This window comes from Stegodyphus dumicola, chromosome X1 (assembly GCF_044657685.1).
Source record: "Stegodyphus dumicola isolate Sdum_Otavi_A_Nest chromosome X1, ASM4465768v1".
NCBI classification, from domain to species: Eukaryota; Metazoa; Arthropoda; class Arachnida; order Araneae; family Eresidae; genus Stegodyphus; species Stegodyphus dumicola.
In genome coordinates, this window is record NC_140780.1 from 223021391 (window position 1) to 223040330 (window position 18940).

General features: G+C 33.7%; 1 long non-coding RNA gene across 1 annotated transcript in view; it reads left to right on the forward strand.

Moving 5' to 3' along the window:
- The window catches only part of LOC118188166 (uncharacterized), a 78376-nt gene extending 59792 nt beyond the window's left edge, over positions 1-18584 (forward strand). The window contains exon 3 of the long non-coding RNA XR_015038802.1: positions 18335-18584. This is a non-coding gene — a long non-coding RNA (uncharacterized LOC118188166). The remainder of the gene's footprint in view (positions 1-18334) is intronic.
- Positions 18585-18940: the final 356 nt, after the last annotated feature.

An 18940-nucleotide genomic window follows, 5' to 3' on the forward strand; every position in this document is an offset into this window, starting at 1 on the left:
CTTCTCGAGATTTCTGGAAAGCAAAAAGAGGGTGGAAATACGGTTACAACTAACATAGTGGTCAATTACATTTATTCAATTTAAATACAAATTACTGAAATATCCATTTACTCAATGTTAAATTGCCCGTGCTCCTGTATTTTTTATTTACCGGCATAGCTTTCTCTTAAAATTTGTCTCGCGCTGCTTTGCATGGGAAAATAGAACAACTTTAGTTACATTTCTGCTAAAATTAGCTGTCTAAATACAAAATTCGTAACAATATCAACGTTAATTACTCAATTCCTAAATTTTTTAACGTACTTTAATAATGAAGTTGATTAATCAATTTTTTAAAAATTTTTTAATATAGCTTAATACTTATAAACTTTTAATAATGGAAATTTTATTAATTCTAAAATCCCCGACTATCTGTTTCATTTTTTTATGGCACAGTATTTCCATAATTACTTCTAAGTGGCGAAGTTTATTTCCACTTTGGGACGAAACAAATGCATCATCCTTTAAAAGAAAAAAGAAAAAAAAAAAAAAAAATCCAATATATATTGAGGTATTTTTTCTGAAGCTTTTATTTATCTAACTATTACAAATTTCTAAAACATTCGTTGTTCTATGGTGTTCTATGGTGTTCAACCAATGAAGTCATTTTATAACCATTGTCCGACAATGTAATCGTTGAAATATCTTTTTCTTCCCTTTCGGGAGATCTTTCTTTTATACTTAACCATCCATCGTCTGTTGCTTCTAATGGAATGTGAACTTGTGCAAAATACATCGGAATCTGAGACTTAACTTAGTAGTTTACTAAACCTAAATTTCGACTTTTCCTTCACAAGCTTTGGTTGTAATGGATGCTGCAACCCTTTTGCTCAAAAAAGGGGAAAATTATCTTTTTTTTTTAAATACTGCTTTTCTTTTCTTTCTTACTTTTGTTGTTGTTGTTGTTGTTGTTGTTGACAGTAATAATGAGAGATAATACAAAATCAGTACTAGAGTCCTATGCAATTTTTATCTATTGATGATTTTGTTTTGTACATTAGTAACGAAATCTTAACTGTTATCTAAAGTACGAGCAAAGATTTCTTTATATATAGTAAGAATCGCTGTTAATGCTTCCTGAAATCGCCTGCCTCTGCTTATTTCCACTTTAATACGCGTATTTCAGAATGAAAGACCCATCTTAATAAACTAAGACCTGGCTCATCTAAGAGTTGATATATTCCATTTTGTAAGACCTTTTTAAGAAACTCCTAATGTGATCATTGAAGTGTAGTGCTATAAGCTAACAAAATAAAAAAATACCCCCCCCCAAAAAAAAACCTGATTCAGATTTTATATTATGCCCAAAGGGGCGCTTTTTCTAGTTACATATACATATGTTGGGATTTGGGCATTTGAGCTAAAAGTATTTAAAAAGAGCATAGCTTTAGAATTTCCGGATAGACAGTCTTGCGCGCTGGAGATATAATTGTTTTATTCCCTACAGAGTATTGCCACTGCTTGCTTTAAAATCGTTGAGTTTCTTAATCAAAAATTCGCTGAAGTATAAAAAATATGAAATAGATAAGGAAGCAGATTCGAAGTTCAAAATTTTTGCTTCCAGATGCCCATATTGGAATGCAGGACTACGTTAGTCAAAATTTGCTGGCTCTAGGCATCGTTGTTTTTTCACAATGCGAGAAACATACGTACATTCATGGACATTCTTCGTTATTTAATTTCTGTAAATATAATACAGGGCGACAATATTTGGTGGCAACAATTTGAAAGGTGATAGAGCAGTTTATGGTCATCCGACGCAAAATGCCGTTTCGAGATAAATAGCCCTTCCTTGCTAACACTCCTTTGGGCTAAAAAAAAAAAAAAAAAACTGCTAGACATTAGAACTTAATAAAATTTAAATGCGAAAATGGGTGCAATGCGAACCATGCTGTCTTGAAATAACGATTCATAAACTTACCCTCCTTTACGTTTTTGCGAGCGATTGGCAAACAGTTGCTGAAGTAGAATAAAAGTCTCGCTTGGGAAAAAAGTCTCATTATTATTGGGGGAAGTTTAAAGATTGCAACTCTCCCTTTTGGTTGCGCATTATACAAGATAATTAAAAGATTTCTGGCAAAAATGTAAAGGCGGGTAGAGGTGCTCAAAATAAGCAGATTTTTTAATGTAATATGTGCGCGAAAATTAGTGTTAAAGTAATTGATGCGCATTGAGTGGTACTCCTTGAAATTCTTCCCTGATTCTCCTGATTCACCAGAAGAAAGCTTTTACTAGCTAGCTTTATCAGGACCATTTCTTTTCCTTTCTTTTCCGCTATCGACAGAACAGCTGGTCCACTGGGTCTGGTGCGCACCAGCCTGTTGGATTTCCGTTGATGGAATAAAAATACTATAGCATAATGCAGCATCTTCCGAGAATTGCCTGGGGAATATTGAAACAAGGACAGGAACAAAAGGGGAGAAAGTACTTATGCTGTACTACTACTATTACAGTATTACAGCATTAGTTGGGCATACAAACGTAATAAGGCTAGGGTATAAGTACAAGTGCAGATATATAGATGTAACGAGTACAAATATTTAAACATTATATATAAAAAAAGAAAAAGTATATAATTAAGTTAACAAGAAAACACAGGAATAAATAGAATTGCTAGATAGAGCTGAAGATGATGCTCTACTATTCACAAAGCATTACAGTGTGGCTAGCGGTATTAACCGATCAATCTTATCTCCTTGTAAAGGTGAGAGCAAGGGAAGTGCAAGCCTTAATGCAGAATATTACACGCTTGTTTTCGCAGGTGTTAACTGTCCACGCTCAACTTTCAGCTGCTGACTTTCAGCGATGATAGAGGTAACTGGGCAATTAAATACATAGTGGTCAAAGTCGGCAATCTCACAAGATATGCAAAGAACTTTGGACTCCATGAAACCAAACCAATTGAGGTAGCTCATAAATGATCAAGGCCCAGTGAAGAATTGTGTGAACTTTAGAATGCCACTTTCAAGAACTGCAGGAAATTTCGGACTGAAATTGAATACACTTCTGGCTGTAAATTCATTGTTCCGGTCTAGCTGTTATTTAATATAAAGAAGTTGATGTACTGAAGATTTCAAACGAGATACTGGGAGTTTTATACTGAGGGTGCTAACATTAATGTCTACTGCCACTATTTTGTCCATCTGGTCAGCTATGTCATTCCCAAATGTTCCAATATAAGCAAACCTGTACTGTTAACTTCGGTCTTGGGTTATTGATGAAACAGAGAAGTTTTGGAATATTTCGAAGTCTTGCGATGGAATTTATGCATTGATTTATCCGTACAGATGTTCAAATAGGATCGATTAAAGATACAGAAGCTAGTTCAACTTGAAAGATAGAGTTATTGTCGTTTTGTTTTATGGGCCATGTGCTTACTGCTCATGTTTATGCCATTGAGGAAATGATTCCTACCTTCCCTTTAGAAAAATCTCTGTAGATGCCCTCCCTTAATGTGGGGGTTGTAGGGACTGCCCATTCTATTAAAATATGAAATTCTGCAGACCTGGAAGTGTTTTTTTTCCCGGTTTGATCTATTGATCTATAAGAATCTACAATCCGTGATCAAAATGGTTTCCGTTAATTTTTCTCCAAGGCCAGAAATGTTATCAGACTCGAAATGCTATCAAGTGTTAAGTTGTAGTAAAAAATATTACAAACTGATATAATTATATACTTGCAAACATATGTATTGTTTCTGCACGTGTCGATAGAAATGCATAAAACAAACAGAATAAGTTGTCGTTATTTGTTTTAAATTTTTTTTCTGAAAATTTGGTAAGTTTTCGTAATTCGTTTATTAATTTATGTTAAAAGTAAGCTATTTAGTGGTTAATTTATCTGCTAGTACATTTGAATTACAAATTGTAACCAACAGACATTTGCTACAGATAAAAAATAAGAACGATAGATTCGAATTTTTTCCTTTGAGTTATATTATTATTGTTTATGTATGTTTTGATAAGTGAAATTTGAAAGGAAGTAAAAATTTAGTTAAGTGTTTGAAATTTTATTAAAAAAAATCCGGCCCTCAGTTCCTTTCAGGTCGTGCATGCGGCTCAGAACTGCTATTAGGCTGTGCATGTGGCGCGCATGCAATTTGAGTTTGATACAACTAATATATAGTATTAATGCTTTTAAAATGCTGGCGAAGTATTTAGTGCATTGCTGCCTTCTTCAAGCGTCGTAATTCTGCTTAGCAGCAGACTTCGTAACTTCGTTTTTATTTGAGGCACCTGCCGCAGTTTGAAGATTCTATCGTACACATTTCCGCTGCGTGAGCTTTAACATGCTGTTGGATCTTCACATTACGCCTAAAGTGCCCCAAACATTTTCAATTGAAACACTTTGTTACACTATGGTATATTCTAACAGTACAGGTATCAAAACCCAATTGCACTCTGCGCAAATGCTTGACTTGTTCGAAAAGGTGCTGCTGGATATCAACTATCCAAAGAATATGCCCTACTCTAGAAGGAAGAGGTGCTCTTGGGACTTGGAGAAGCAGAAGGTACAAGATCTAAAAATGCTTGTCGGATATTGTTCCCTGTAGGTGAGTAAATCACTCCAAAAACCATAACTGAAGTTTTTTGTTGGTAAGGCTCTCCAACTGACATTGTGTTATATATAGAGAGGAATTATCCTGTATAGCTTTTCTCGAATCTTTGAGATGGTGCCTCTCCTTGCACCGAATGAGCAGCTGTCGGGATCTGGTTTCGTAGACCTCCTTGATAGAAATGCCCAACTTCTTAATGTAGAGGAGCTAGTCCGTCACTTCCTGTACTGTGCGCTCGGTATTGCTTGGCTTAAGCAATATCACGTGGTCGAATTAAATCTTGGAGGAGTCTTCCTTTCCTTTCTTCTTCGAACTTAAAGGGTTGTTCGTCAGCTTTGGCAGATGGCGACACGTCGACAGGTGGCACTTCCGAGGATCTTGAGGAAAGTGACGGAGTCTCTACAATGTCCGAACGGAATTCTTTACGTTGTTCTTGGAACGCCAGGTTCTGCACTTGTAGCTGTGAATAATAAAAAGCTTATTCTGTTAGTGTATTACTTGCTGTGATGATGAAAGTGTTAAAAAACTTTCTATCAAACGCTTTTAATTTCTTATTGTCTTTTGAATTGATATTAAATATAGGAAACAGATCACAAACATTATTAAAATTCACGATTTTAGGTGTTGGCAAGGTAATCTTTGGTGCACAGTCTGTGGAAAAGCTGCCTTGAACAGAATTAGCAGATTTTACTGTTTTAAGTGAAGAATTCGGAGTTGAAGAGGGAATACTTAATGTAAAATAATATTACAATTAGTATAAAGTCTGCAGAATAAAAGGAAACAACAGGGATGAAAAAATGCACTAAAGACTTGAAGCACGAATAAGACTTGATTATCGGCCTGTACCACCTCAACGCACCTTTTCGCACATGCACTCCTTTGCAAAATCTACTCATTTTGGTCTCCTCAATCTGTCTTTACACTTTTAGCCCAAAGGGTCAATTTGCCCAGATGGGCTATTAATTTCTTTTTGGCATTTTGCGTCGCCCACTATAAACGGCGTTTCACTTATCAAATTGTTGTCACCAAATATTAGAACCCTGCATTATATTTAAAGAAATTAAACAATGAAGAATCTGCATGAATGTATGTATGTTGCTCGCATTATGAAACCGAAACGGTACCTAGAGACAAGTTTGAATAATGTAGTCCTTCACTTGAATATGGGTATCTGGAATTTTTTTATTATCTATTTCATATTTTGTAAACATTGAACAAATTTTTGATTAACAAATTCAACGATTTCAAAGCGAGCAATGGCAAAACTGTACGAAAAAAAATATATCTCGTGCGCGCGAGACTGTGTATAGGAAATTCTAAAGATATGCTCTTTTTAAATATTTTGTGATATTACTATTGAATTGAATTTTATGGCTTTAGTGAGAAGAACATGATATTTAATAAATAATGGTAGCACACAAAACGTAAAAAAAAGCCCCTTTTAATATAAAAATCCAAAAGCTTTCAGATTTTTTTTTTTTTTTTTTTTTTTTGTCAAATATTTTTTAAACAACTTGTTCCTCACTTTGTAAATGCTAAGTTATTGTTGAACGTGAAGAATCTTAAGAAATAATAAGCGAATAATCGCTTGAGTTCGTGTGACAAGAAACAACAAGATAGAAGAGTAAATAACCCTTTATTATTCAAATAAGATTTAAGAGAACTCCGTCTTGGAGTGTACAATAAAAGCCGACACTTAGGCTTGAACTTAAGAGGCTAAGAAGTAAACTATAACTAATCTAAACTAAATAGATATAGCCAAAGCTAATCAAAGTTTTAATGAGTTGGCCGCTTAAACACGAGATGACTGCGAAGCTATCAAGTTCCTGAGTATGGCCGAGCGTAATAACAACTTTGAGAGAGAGTAGCCAAAAAGGCGGACGCGCGCTAATCAGAAACTCTGATTCTCTCTAACTCAGCAAGTAGAACTTCGCGGTTAAATACCGCTCCTCCTCATTATGTATTCAGACGTGATTCTAAAACTACGTTCTGGCCGGAAGTAGTAAGTTGAAGTTAAGAATTTGACAGGAAAGAAGTTTAGCTCAAAATTTAACTGTTAATAAAATTAACATAATCCTTACAACCTTATATATCTCTTATTAATGTGCAATAACATTTAAAAGAAAATTCTAGATTTTTAGCCATTTACTAAATTCCTGACCTTAACTGATTATATTAGTCACTGAAAGGGGAATACGACAATAATTTTGTTTTTGCTGAAAATGATGTTCTGCGCTGTATCAACTAATAATTAGTTGATTGTAGAGTGAGAAGTTTCTTCAGAGATTACGTTGTAAAAAATGATAGATTATCTAAACGTGCCACGATAAATATGTAAAAACGTGCAATAATTAAATAATTTTATACATCACTGTCGAAAATCTCATTATATTTATTAGCATATACATAATGGAATGAATCTAAGCTGTGTTTTTAAGCTGGAATAAATACTGTAAGTATACGCTCAGTAATGTCATAAAGCTGTTGGAAGTATTCTCAGTAATGCATCAAAAACGCGAGTTAAAATATTACTTATACCACGCATCATATGCTAATTATAGCATACCCATGGTAAAATAATTCTAAAATACTTGCATCGAAAGAAACAAATTTGTTTCTACTCAGTTGTAATTTCCGTCATTCGGCTCCATCGGTTTTATCAAATAGACGAGCCGAAAACGGCAAAGTAATTTACTTTGAAAAGCAGCCGAAGTGAAACAAAGTACTAAAGTTGCGTTAACTGTTTTATTTTTGCTTACTCAAGCTTGCAAAGAGTTGTAAAGGAAAATAAAATGGATTTCTAATTAACATTCAGATGAACTCGTCAAACAGGGTCTACCCAACACAGTGGTCGTTGGTAATATGCGTTACCTTTTGATTTCTATCAGGGAATTAATGGACACTGACAAAATTACTTTTTTCAGGCTCATTTCCTCAGGATTAAAACAGTTTGAAATGTACAAGCCAAGACTAAATGCATTCATATTCGTTTTTAAATTGATTTTGTTATTTTAACTCAGAAGAAATTTTCTTTATTAAACGACTTAACATGTTTCAAGTCTGCTGAGGATGCTTCTTACTCCCTAATATCAGCGAGACTCAAAATCATTGGCAGCTACGGAACAAAACAGGAAATAATAGCATGAGAAAATAGGAAAATATATTTAAAATTTCTAATTAAAAAGGAAATTTTTATTCTTTGTTTTTGAAGAATTAATTAAAAACTGTTCTTAAAGAGTCATTCATTCTGGAAAAATGAGACTAGTAAATTTGAGTAAATCTCAGAAATCAAACTTTAACATTTGTTGAAAATTATTTCAAATTAAGGGCAGTCACTGAACTTTAACTTTTAGAGAAACAACACAGAAATAACAGGCCAACTTATGAAAGTTAAAAAGAAATGAATATCTTTTTAACTTTTTAACCCCGAATTGTCCTGTAAAGCTAAAAGCATAGTCGTGCATTCAGAACAACATAAATTTAAAATTTAAAGCAAACGGAATTTCATCTGCTGTATGGACTTGAAATATTTAAATTGAAAAAGCCTAAAAAAAAAAAAAAAAAAAAAAAAAAAAAAAAAAAACATGACTGATAAAATGAGAAACCTTCAAAAGAAGTAAAATATGCTTTATAAAACTAATGCAGAGTGCTCGAGCCGAATAAAGAAAATGAGAAACAAAAGATTCATGATAAATTTTAAATTAATTACATTCAGAAACAAATGCATACTAAGAATAGATAGTCATTTCTGTTTACTAATTTTGGCATTGTATTTTACAACATACTTTAAGGAGCAATTCATATTTTAATTTTCCACTCATTCTTCATTTTACATATATGTGAGTACATATAATGTGCAAAGGTATAAGAGCAAAGTAACCTTCTTCCTTCTTTACGATTATACAAAGAATAATTAGGAATTTATTTCATTTTAAATAAGAATATATTTACTCCTTTAATTTAATTACACTAAAACAATTTGCTCTGAAATGTCATTATACATGATGTCTTGCATGAAATCATTTTTTTCACAGCTTTATCTGTTTCTGTCGCTGTCTGTAACTAATTTTACTAACGTTGTAGAGACATTAGGTATTTTTGGAAGCAGGCAAGATGAAAAATGAGTAACGCCTTCGCCGGGAATCGAACCACGGACCTCTGGAATACGCGCCCAGCGCGCAGACCACCACACCACGAAGGCACACTAAGAAGGCAGGAGAAATAAATTATATATTCACCCTTTTAAAGGGCGACTGTAGTTTTAGGTGACCCATTCGCCAAATCCTGGGTGTGGAGAATCACCCCTTTAGTTCGGACGCCACTTGTAGACACATCAGGTATTTTTGGAAGCAGGAAAAATGAATAATGAGCAACCCCTTTTCCGGGAATCGAACCACGGACCTCTGGAATACGCGCCCAGCATGCAGACCACCACACCACGAAGGCACGCTAAGAAAGCGGGAGAGATACCTTATAACGTGTCCTCCGAATATTTTCCCAAACTTGTATTTTCCCTCAAAGTGTACCTCCTTATTTAACTCGAAACGTTTCAAGCTGTTTCGCTGCAGAATTTCAGAAGTCTTCACAGTTATACTAATATAATAATACACAGTTATACTATACTTCACATATTATACTAATATTTATTATCTCGTCTGTAATAATAAATATTATTTAAAATTAAGCATAAATCCCACGGAGGAAGGAATAGAAGGAGAGGCTTTTATACTCCGCGACTGACGTAGTGCTTTCGAACTTTTGATAGTCTAAAAGGGGTGTAGCACTTTAGTTTACATCCAGCGCTCGTTACTTTGACAGCTTCTTTGGAACTTAAATGGAATCAAATATTTTTGCACCTATACATGAAATATATGAATAATTAGTTTATATATCTGTTAACGTGCAACTTAAAAATGTAGGAGCAAATTGGAAGAAAATTTAACAAAAAATAAATACCAGAAAATTACAAATGGAACATAACGAAAAATTATTGCTAATGCAAACTGACTTTTGCTACGTGGATTATTTACCGAATTTAAATAGTTTTCAAGGATACTAAAGAAACAAATGCATGTAATGCATTCAGGTAATTGAAGAAACTTTAGAATTTTTTTTTTTTGTTGTTGTTTATGAAAAAATTGTTTTATTGATGTTTATGAATAAATTGTTTTATTGATGTTTATGAATAAATTGTTTTATTGTTTATGAATAAAAGAAAAATCATGACGCTAATATTTTTAGATATACAAGAACAAATTTAGGAAGTGGTACAGAATATTTCAGACATTGCGTAATTATTTTCGTTTAAATAAATATCACTAGTGAAATGATATTTAATGTCACGAAATTCGCATATGTTTCCCAACAATATAGAATATCTGAAAATTTTTACGCTATTTTCAACGAAGAAAGATAAAGTAGAGGTGTATTTGACTTTTTACATAAAATACGGCATTCTCAAACTTATAGAATGATGTGCACTTTAGCAGGTAAGTCATAGTGAAGGAAACGGAATCCTTTATTTCAGGAATAAAAAATTTACTTTTTATCTAGAAATAAATTCCATATGAAATTATTTATACTACACTAGGGGAACCCCTCCCCCCCCCCCAAAAAAAAAGAGAGAGACGAATGCTTCGGAAATAAAACAGGTCATCTACGATAGCCTATGGAAAAAGCACTGCATCCGCTATTGTTAATGAAAAGTGGTTTAATAGGTTAAATGTTTAAAGTTGACGAAAATGGCATTAACAGCAAACTGCACTCAAGAAGTCAGAAAGATGGTTTGCTTATTTGAGTATAGCAAAGCACAAGTGGGCTATTCGCCTAAGAGAAGGGATGTTTTCGCGGAGGAATTTTGAGTGAAATTTACTTTTATTCATGTTACACTTGGGAAAAACCACGAAAATCAGTCATACAGCCAGCCCATTCACTTGCGTTTAAAAATTAGATAAACTACACACATTCAACAGACTAAATGTTTGAAATCTACAAGTCTTTGTAATCCTTAACCCCCCCAAAAAAAATACTTTTCGAAAACATTTCATTCAAATTAAAACTGTTCTAAAGACAGTAAAAATAATAGCATGAAATGAAATATTGTTTTAAAAAAGTAATTTTTCAAATAGTTAGGACTTTGAAATATCATAGAAACATAAAATATATTCATTTATATTTGTATTTATGACGTAATTGCAGAATGTTTACCGCCGAATGTGTGAAAAACCCATTGGTCATAACGTTTGCCGTTAAGACCAATGGGTTTTTCGTGAATACTTTGATAAACGCATGGAGCTAGGAAGTAAGCATACTATTTTTGCTAAAATATACATTTTTGTGGTCCAAAAGCTTAGAATTTTATAAATCAAATTCATAATCAAAATCACTGTTATAAGTTATCGAAAAGTTAATAACCAAGATGAGATTTTTGTGTAAATGTCACCAAACTATACAAGTTGCTATTATCCATCACAACAAAGACTATTTCTTTTATGCGGAAGTGCCCCGCCTTTCAATTTGTATGAAATTATCGTGTGTGGAAATACTATCAAAGCGCTGTCAAGGCAGCTTCTGGATGTAAACAAAAAACACCCTACTTGGAGACCAAAGCCTGGGAGCACTGCTTCACTCATAGTGCGCAGATCGTAGATCGTCTTTTGCATTTGGCTCCCAACTGCAACGAAGAAAGATAAAGTGTCTTTTGTCAATCAGTTTTATTTGGCATGGACCTTTTTGAGTTATTTCAAATTTTAGATGTACACCGCGAGGAAGGGGAATTAGGATAGTTCTGCATCTCCCGTTCTACTTTGCCGATTGACAAAATTCAAATTGCGTTTTTCATGTCTCGAAAGCGGGACTTAGGATAGATGTTAGATATATATATTTATATACATAGCATTATTCTAGCATAGGTATTTTGACACAAAACATTTTTTCTGAAATAACATACCATTTTTTTTCCATATTTTGATTCTACGACTCAAATTATTCCCTGATATTAAATTTTGTAAAATATGGTGCGAAATTTAAAGAGAAATTCAAAAATTTATGTTGGCGAAATTTTTGCAGTTTGGCCAAGAATAATTCACTTGGCAAACTTCTTAATGTATGGAAACCTTTCCCTTCCATTATGCCAAAGCGGGAAAAAAAAAAAAAAAAAAAAAAAAAAAAAAAAAAAAAAACGCACCTCGTTCTTGCCTTTTTACATTGTGTATGAGTGGATAAAAAGTCCCATCGTTCCTACTTTCAAATAATTTTAACAAAGTGCGTAAACCACATTTTCGTTATTATCGCTTTCAACAAATATGCCAAATTTCAAAACGTGCCAATATATAAATTCACGTATATCTCCGGAAATTTTGAATAAAAAATTCAAATTTTTTTGTAGGTATGCTTATAAATATGACTACTTTAAGAAGACGGTAAAAATTTTATAGATTATAATTCAAATTTTTTTTTGAAAAATTTATAAAAATTATTTTAAAATACAAATTTTAAAAATAAATCCTAAAAAATAGATGAATTTTATGTGGAATGAGCCTGAATTTTGAAATTTGAAAGGAAGAAATAAATAAGCTCAATAAAAAAAGAGAGATTAATAAATATATACCAAGTTCAATTAACATTGAGGAGCTAAAATTTTGAAAGCTAATGTTTTAAATACTACTCGGGCGATTTTTACGAAACTTGGTACTTTGGCGTAATTTTAGTCGTAGAATTGAAATATGAAAACAATTGTATGTTATTTCAGAAAAAGTCCGATTTTTGTGTCAAAATACCGATATTGGAACAATGCTATGTATAAATTTGATACATATCATAAGTCGCGCTTTCGAGACATTAAAAACGCAATTTGAATTTCGGCTATCGGCTCAGTAGAACCGGAGATGTAGAACTGCCCCCCCCCCCCGCGTTTTTTTGTTCGTTTGTACATCTTTCACCCGGAGGCGTGGATCGTGGAGGTGGCTAAAGTCATGCATTTGAGATAAAGTTTGAACATTGCAATTATTGTTAATAACTTAGCATATCTTTTAGGTCGTATCCAGTCATTTAAAATATTTAAAACAGTTCAGCTTGAGATTTGAGTTAAAATCTTTTCAAAGTTCGATGTTCGTAAAAGAGAGAACTTTCGGTCACGTAATAATGCGTAATTCGAATTTTCATACATTTCTTCTAATTAATGCGGTAATTTTCTCTTGACATCACTTTTCGTTCACGCTAACTTTCCTCAAAAACACAAAGTACAGCAGAGTAAAGAAAATTTCATTTAAAATTAAAATTTCTGTTGAATAAACTGAATATTTTTCAGTTGCGATTTTCCGAACATGTGATACAGTGGAACAAATCAGGACTGTTTCGGATAAATTATGTTAATGCAGGTTAAATATTCAGATGTTAAGTTTTTGATTACTTTTGTAGTCAAATTTGTGTAGTGCTCGTAGTGCGGGGTTGGCCCCTCCTTTCATTCTTACCTCCATGGATAAACGAGGGGGGGGAAGAAGATGTCACTGCTTCACACCAGTTGAATGGGAGTAACCAGTCAGGGCCTCTTCTATTTTTTTTCTCTGTGAGAAATTCCTTGTTTTGGTCATTTACATCCTAATCATAGTGATTAGCAATGCTGTCTGCCGTATGGTTGGGTTCGAGTTTGAATCTCTGAGAAAGCATGTATCTTATAGTATCTATGTGGCATGGAGGGATTTAGAATGCTGGCAAGCCGAAAGTCCTGTTGATATGTTTGTGGTAGGAGACCTTGGGATCTGTCTTCCGGGTTATTCTTCATTAATCTGGGGTAGAGCTGCTGTCCGTGGACAGCAGCTCCACCCCAGATTATCTGCTTGTTTGATTTACAAGAAGCTAAGAACACAGATATTTACCTTTTTAATGTTCAATAAAATATCAAAAATGTATCTATTTAGTTGATATCACATAGTAAGCGCATTTTATTCGTGAAGAGAATGACAAGCTGAAAATTTTAACAGAATGTTTTACTCTGCACTGTTCAGAGAAACTATGATAGGAGTCGATATTCTTGAGGCAACAAAAGCAACCCCGAAAAAATATCAGTTCAGCATTAAAAACCTTGTAGAAGACACATGAAAATCTGAGTATAGTCGACAATAATTTTAGATATCTCGTGCTTTTGAGACAGAACAAAGGGTCCGGATTTTACTAATTACCATTACATAATTCATTAGAAGAATCTATTGCAAATCCTTCTCGCTCAATAATATAACAGAATTTGTCACTGATATTGTAAAACTCATTTCGATCATAGGTTTGAATCGTTAATTGTTTCAAAGTTCTCCGTAAAGAGAGTACCTTAAGGATCATAGAGATGTCTTCTGGTTTTATGTTGTACTCAAGTCACATTAAAATATTTCGAAATGAACGATTTTTGACTTTATAAAACAAACGGCAAAACGATATACGAGTTTCGATGATCGAATGAGTGATTGATTTGCTTCCTTGTGGGTATATCTTCTTACCTGAACGAACTTGAAACTTCAATTGAGAAAATCAACTGAAGTTTACAAACCATGGCGACTATTCTCCTTGTTACGTTTCTTCAATTCTTTAATTGGAGGCTGGACTTTAAGACAGATTCTAGGAATTCGATACTCAAACGAAGAACGTGCAAATAATGTTCAACACATTATCTATGGATATGGCTGAAGTTCCGAAAGATCTTTAGAAAGCACTTATAAAATTCCAGATAGATTCAGAATATAAAGTACGACATTTTGAACTATATACAAATATCTTAGAATTTTATCAAAATATGTAGCAAAAGAATTTTAGAGACTCCCGTTTTTTTAATATGGATGAGATTACCAGTTAAGTGCAGGGATGAAATAACCAGGAAATGCTATATGAGACATGCTTATCTTGAGAAGAATTAGTGTGTTAGAAATTGAAAATTAGTATACAAACTGGAGAACCTCCATTAATACAACCAACTCCAAGTTTCTGCCAATACGCAGAAAGAACGTGCAAAATATCATTATAAATTAATTTTTATGTTTGGTGTGCAAGTACTGACAGCAACAAAAATCACACATCTAAAGGTGATTTTGAATCATTATTGAACACGGAAAAAACACATTAATTATGTTGCCAGCAAGTCAAGAGGGGTAGCTAACCACCCCCTTTTGGGGCACAGTTTTGGACTTCAGAGAAAACGATAGATGCTGAAACATATAGTGTGGAAGAAAGAAGACTCTGTTGCAGCATACATGAAACGGCTAATGTTCTAAACTTTTCTTATGTAACAGTTCCTCGGATGTTTATATTGTAACAGTTGAGCAAAAACATTTTAGACAAAAAGGACAATTTTGGTCATTCATACAAAAAGGACAAAAAGGACAATTTAGTGTTGGTAAACGAAAGAAACGAATGGCGGCTAACACAAATCGTCCGCAGCAACAGAAACATATCAACAAGGCAAATAGCATCTAAATATAGTTCGAGTATACCACAGAGCAGTGTTTCTTAAACTGTGGTTCGCGACTCCCATGGGGGTCGCCAAAAATTTAGCAATTTTGATATTTCTTTAACTTAATATAATAATTTTACAATTATCAAATATTTTTACGCAATGTACCTGAAAATAGAGTGAGTGAGTGAGAGTGACGGAGGACGTGGCCACCACCCCTTTACTATTAAGTTAATTAACATATAGGGCCCCGTCCGCCCTTATACTGAGTAAAGCCAGAGATGCCACATGGGAGGCTTGCACAAGGCGCCCAAACCCAACGCCTGGACCATCCGGTTGTCAGTTCCGCGAACCAAATGCCCCCGGGTAGACACCCGTCCAAAGTGCCCGGATCCAGTGATTTTGAATCTTCAAGAATAGCATTGTACATGGCTAAACAAGGGCAGATATACATTAGTAATTATTTACATGCTTCTGTTAATACATATTTGCTGACATGCAATCCAGCACTGTTACATACATATACTTTCTAAATACCTACATGACATTACCTTAATTTGCTTTGGAATAATAAGACAGAGCTAGTGTATACACCTAGTGTATACACCTGAAAATAGATAAAGATAAGACAATACAGACAAAAAAAGGGGGGAAAACGTTTCGACGCATTCTTTTTATAATAGAAACGTTCATTTCACTTGCTTTGCACGTGACGCTGTCATTTCGTCTGTTACTTATTTACAATTTTCACATTGTTCTATGTCTTTAAATTAGAAATTAAAGTTAATGACCTAAAACTGTAATAGTCTATTACAGTACAAGTGAAAAAATTGACAGTTTCACACACGCGTGTGTCGGATTTGAGCAATGTTTATGGGGTCCCATAAAATTTTGGTAAATATTATGGAGTCCTGGAGGTCGCGAAAGAATCTCAATGATAAAAAGGGGTCGCGACTGAAAAAAGTTTAAGAAACCCTGCCATAGAGCAAACACGCAACCTAATGGACTTTACAATGGGAAAATTTTAACAGCAGAAGATGCCTGTGCTATCACTGAAAACACAAAATTTCACAGTTACTGCGAGTTCAGAAAGAAACCTGGACTACTGACTATTGAAAAAAACGTTGCTTGGTGCCTATGTTTCTTGTTCCGTCACGCAGATAGAAGTAGAATAGAGAGAAACAAAAATAATTACTGGTATCATCTTCCCTAATGACAACTCTTCAAATGGGTTTTAGAGAAATTATGATCTAAGCAAAATTTTCTGGAGCGTAATCGAGCCCTTGTTATCTCTCGAAACAACTTTCAACACTATAACTTACCGCAGCGTTGTTTCTGATCACGTACCGTTATTTATGGTTGCGATGTTCCCTGATGCAGATGATCCCTTTCACAGGACAATGCATCTTGTCACCGTAACACGACTGATCTCAAATTAGTTTGAAGCTTGATGCTGAGTTCAAATTGTTTCATCGGTCAGCTTTTTCCCTTGACTTCAAAGTTATTGAACAGCTTATTAGAAAAAGCCCCCCAGACAGTACAGTGGTTAGGGAAGGTAAACCGCTGAGTTGGCTTCCGACCCAGGTATAGATATATCCATGCAGAATTGGTTACCAACTCGGCGGGAGTCAACCACTAGCTACCAGGCCGCAGCCCTGGGCCTGGGCCTGAGCAGACGACATTTATAAAATGCAAAAAAAAAAATATATCTATGCATACAAGGCACTTGAAGAAGAGTACAACAATGTACAAAGAAATATATACATGTTCATACAAGGCACTTCACGAAGAGTACAACAATGTACAAAGAAATATATACATGTACATACAAGGCACTTGAAGAAGAGTACAATCAAAGTATATGTATATACATATAAATACAAACTCATATAGAGATATATAGTACACACTTACATAAATAGACGGTATAGTGGTTAGGGAAGCCGACTGCGGTACCGAAGGGTCCGGGTTCGAATCCCAGAGAAGGCATGAATGTAAATTGCTTGTCCTCTCATAGGAGGTAACGGTAGATGCCTGTTAGGTGCCTCCATAATAAAATGACCACTACTTCTGGCCTTAGTAGTGGCAAAAGCCTAAAAATGGCTAGTGCTTGTCATTAAAAAAAAAACTAAGGATAAACTGGAAAAAATATTCCGGTGTTTAGAAATACTATAATCTAATCTAAGTGGACTTGGAGCTGCTAATTTATCAGCGTGGGCTAATATTTCTCAGGAAAAATTTCAGCATCTTATTGAAACTGTGCCCAGAAAAGTGATGAAAGCTAATGGTTTCATCACAATTATTACCGAATTATTGAGCGGGCTATTTCCATTATTTTGGGTACTCGGCGTGAGTCATTGTAAAAAAAAACAAAGCTAATGTCCGAATGTCGTACTTCTGCATACATCTTCATTCATAATAAAATATGCATCTTTATTTTATCTACATATATCCTTTCAAATCTGACTGAAACGAGCTTTATTTATTAAACCTCTTAAAAATTGTGATACACCTTAGTAATTACAGGACAATATTTCAGTTTATGCATATGAAATCCTGGAAAACGAGCTAAATTTTTTTAAACAAAATTTTTGCTCTCTCTCTCGCTGTTTTCTTAATAAGTAACAGTAGTTAACACTTGAATTCCCCATTCTGTTAGCATAAAATGAAAGGTCATCGAATTTTTAACCGTAGATCATGAACGTTTCAATTATTTTCCTTAATAGAGCGCATAATTATGCAAGAGGCATATTTTTCATTTAAATACAATATATATATACTCTACTCCTTGAGGACTAACAACAACTAATCATAATCGCTGCATCTCATTTTTATTACATACATTAATCATTTGAGGTATGTTCTATTATATATATATTTGCTTTAGTTTGTCATTTAGGCTTGCTTTCTGTGAGATGTAAAAAATTTAGCAAGTATGTTAACAAATGTTTGCTTACTTATTTACAATTTTATAGCAGCAATTAGATCGTAATTAATTTAATTGATTTCTTTTCTCCCTGATAATAAAAATAAGCTACAGAAGTTTACAAAACCCTACAGATGATACATGAAATCATTTAGAATTTAAAATAATTTTCAAATTAAAATATATCATTGCGAAATTAAATTTTGAATTATGTTATATAAATTTTTTCATGCTCTTTATTTTATACATGTGTGTAATTATAAAATATATTCTAACTGTATGTTCTTTTCATTTTTAATGGCGACGTTCTCTTATTTGAAAGTACATGGAATTAAATCTACAGCCCTGTAGTCAAGTTGTTTTTCCCGCCTTTTTACAGGTACAGTTATAGAATGTTCTGGATGTATTTAAAGCGAATTGGAATGGATGACGAGGCTGACGTCTTCTTGGAAGCTCCGCCTTTCCAGAGGCTATAAAAAGACTCGCAAAGGAATATCGGGGGCTTTTTCTTAAATGTCACGATGCAGTAAACTTCATACAAAAAGTTATTAGTAATTCTTTTTATTTACTCCGGATATCTGATTTTGTAACTGCTATTTCTCCTGAATAATAATAAATGGATCCTGTTTTCTAAACTTATCGCCTGATAATTTAAGCTACGACTACATTTGTATTTATTCAGCAATCTATTTATTTAGGACAAAAGCTGGTACATCACATGTATGCATAGCATTCGCAATTAAAATCGTAGATCTGAAATACTCTAAAATGATTAAACTCATTTGTTTAAATTTCAGAAGTAAGTTTCTAAGTATGGCCTTCTAATTTTTGCTGAATTCGAAAGAATCTGCAGCGAAGTTAAATAACGAAATATCATCTCATAAGTCCAGTGCTCGACCAGTCTCACTAAAAAACAATGAGCTTATTTTCCCATGCATACCATATGTTCCTTTTTCTTAATAACATACTGCAAATAAAATGTGTT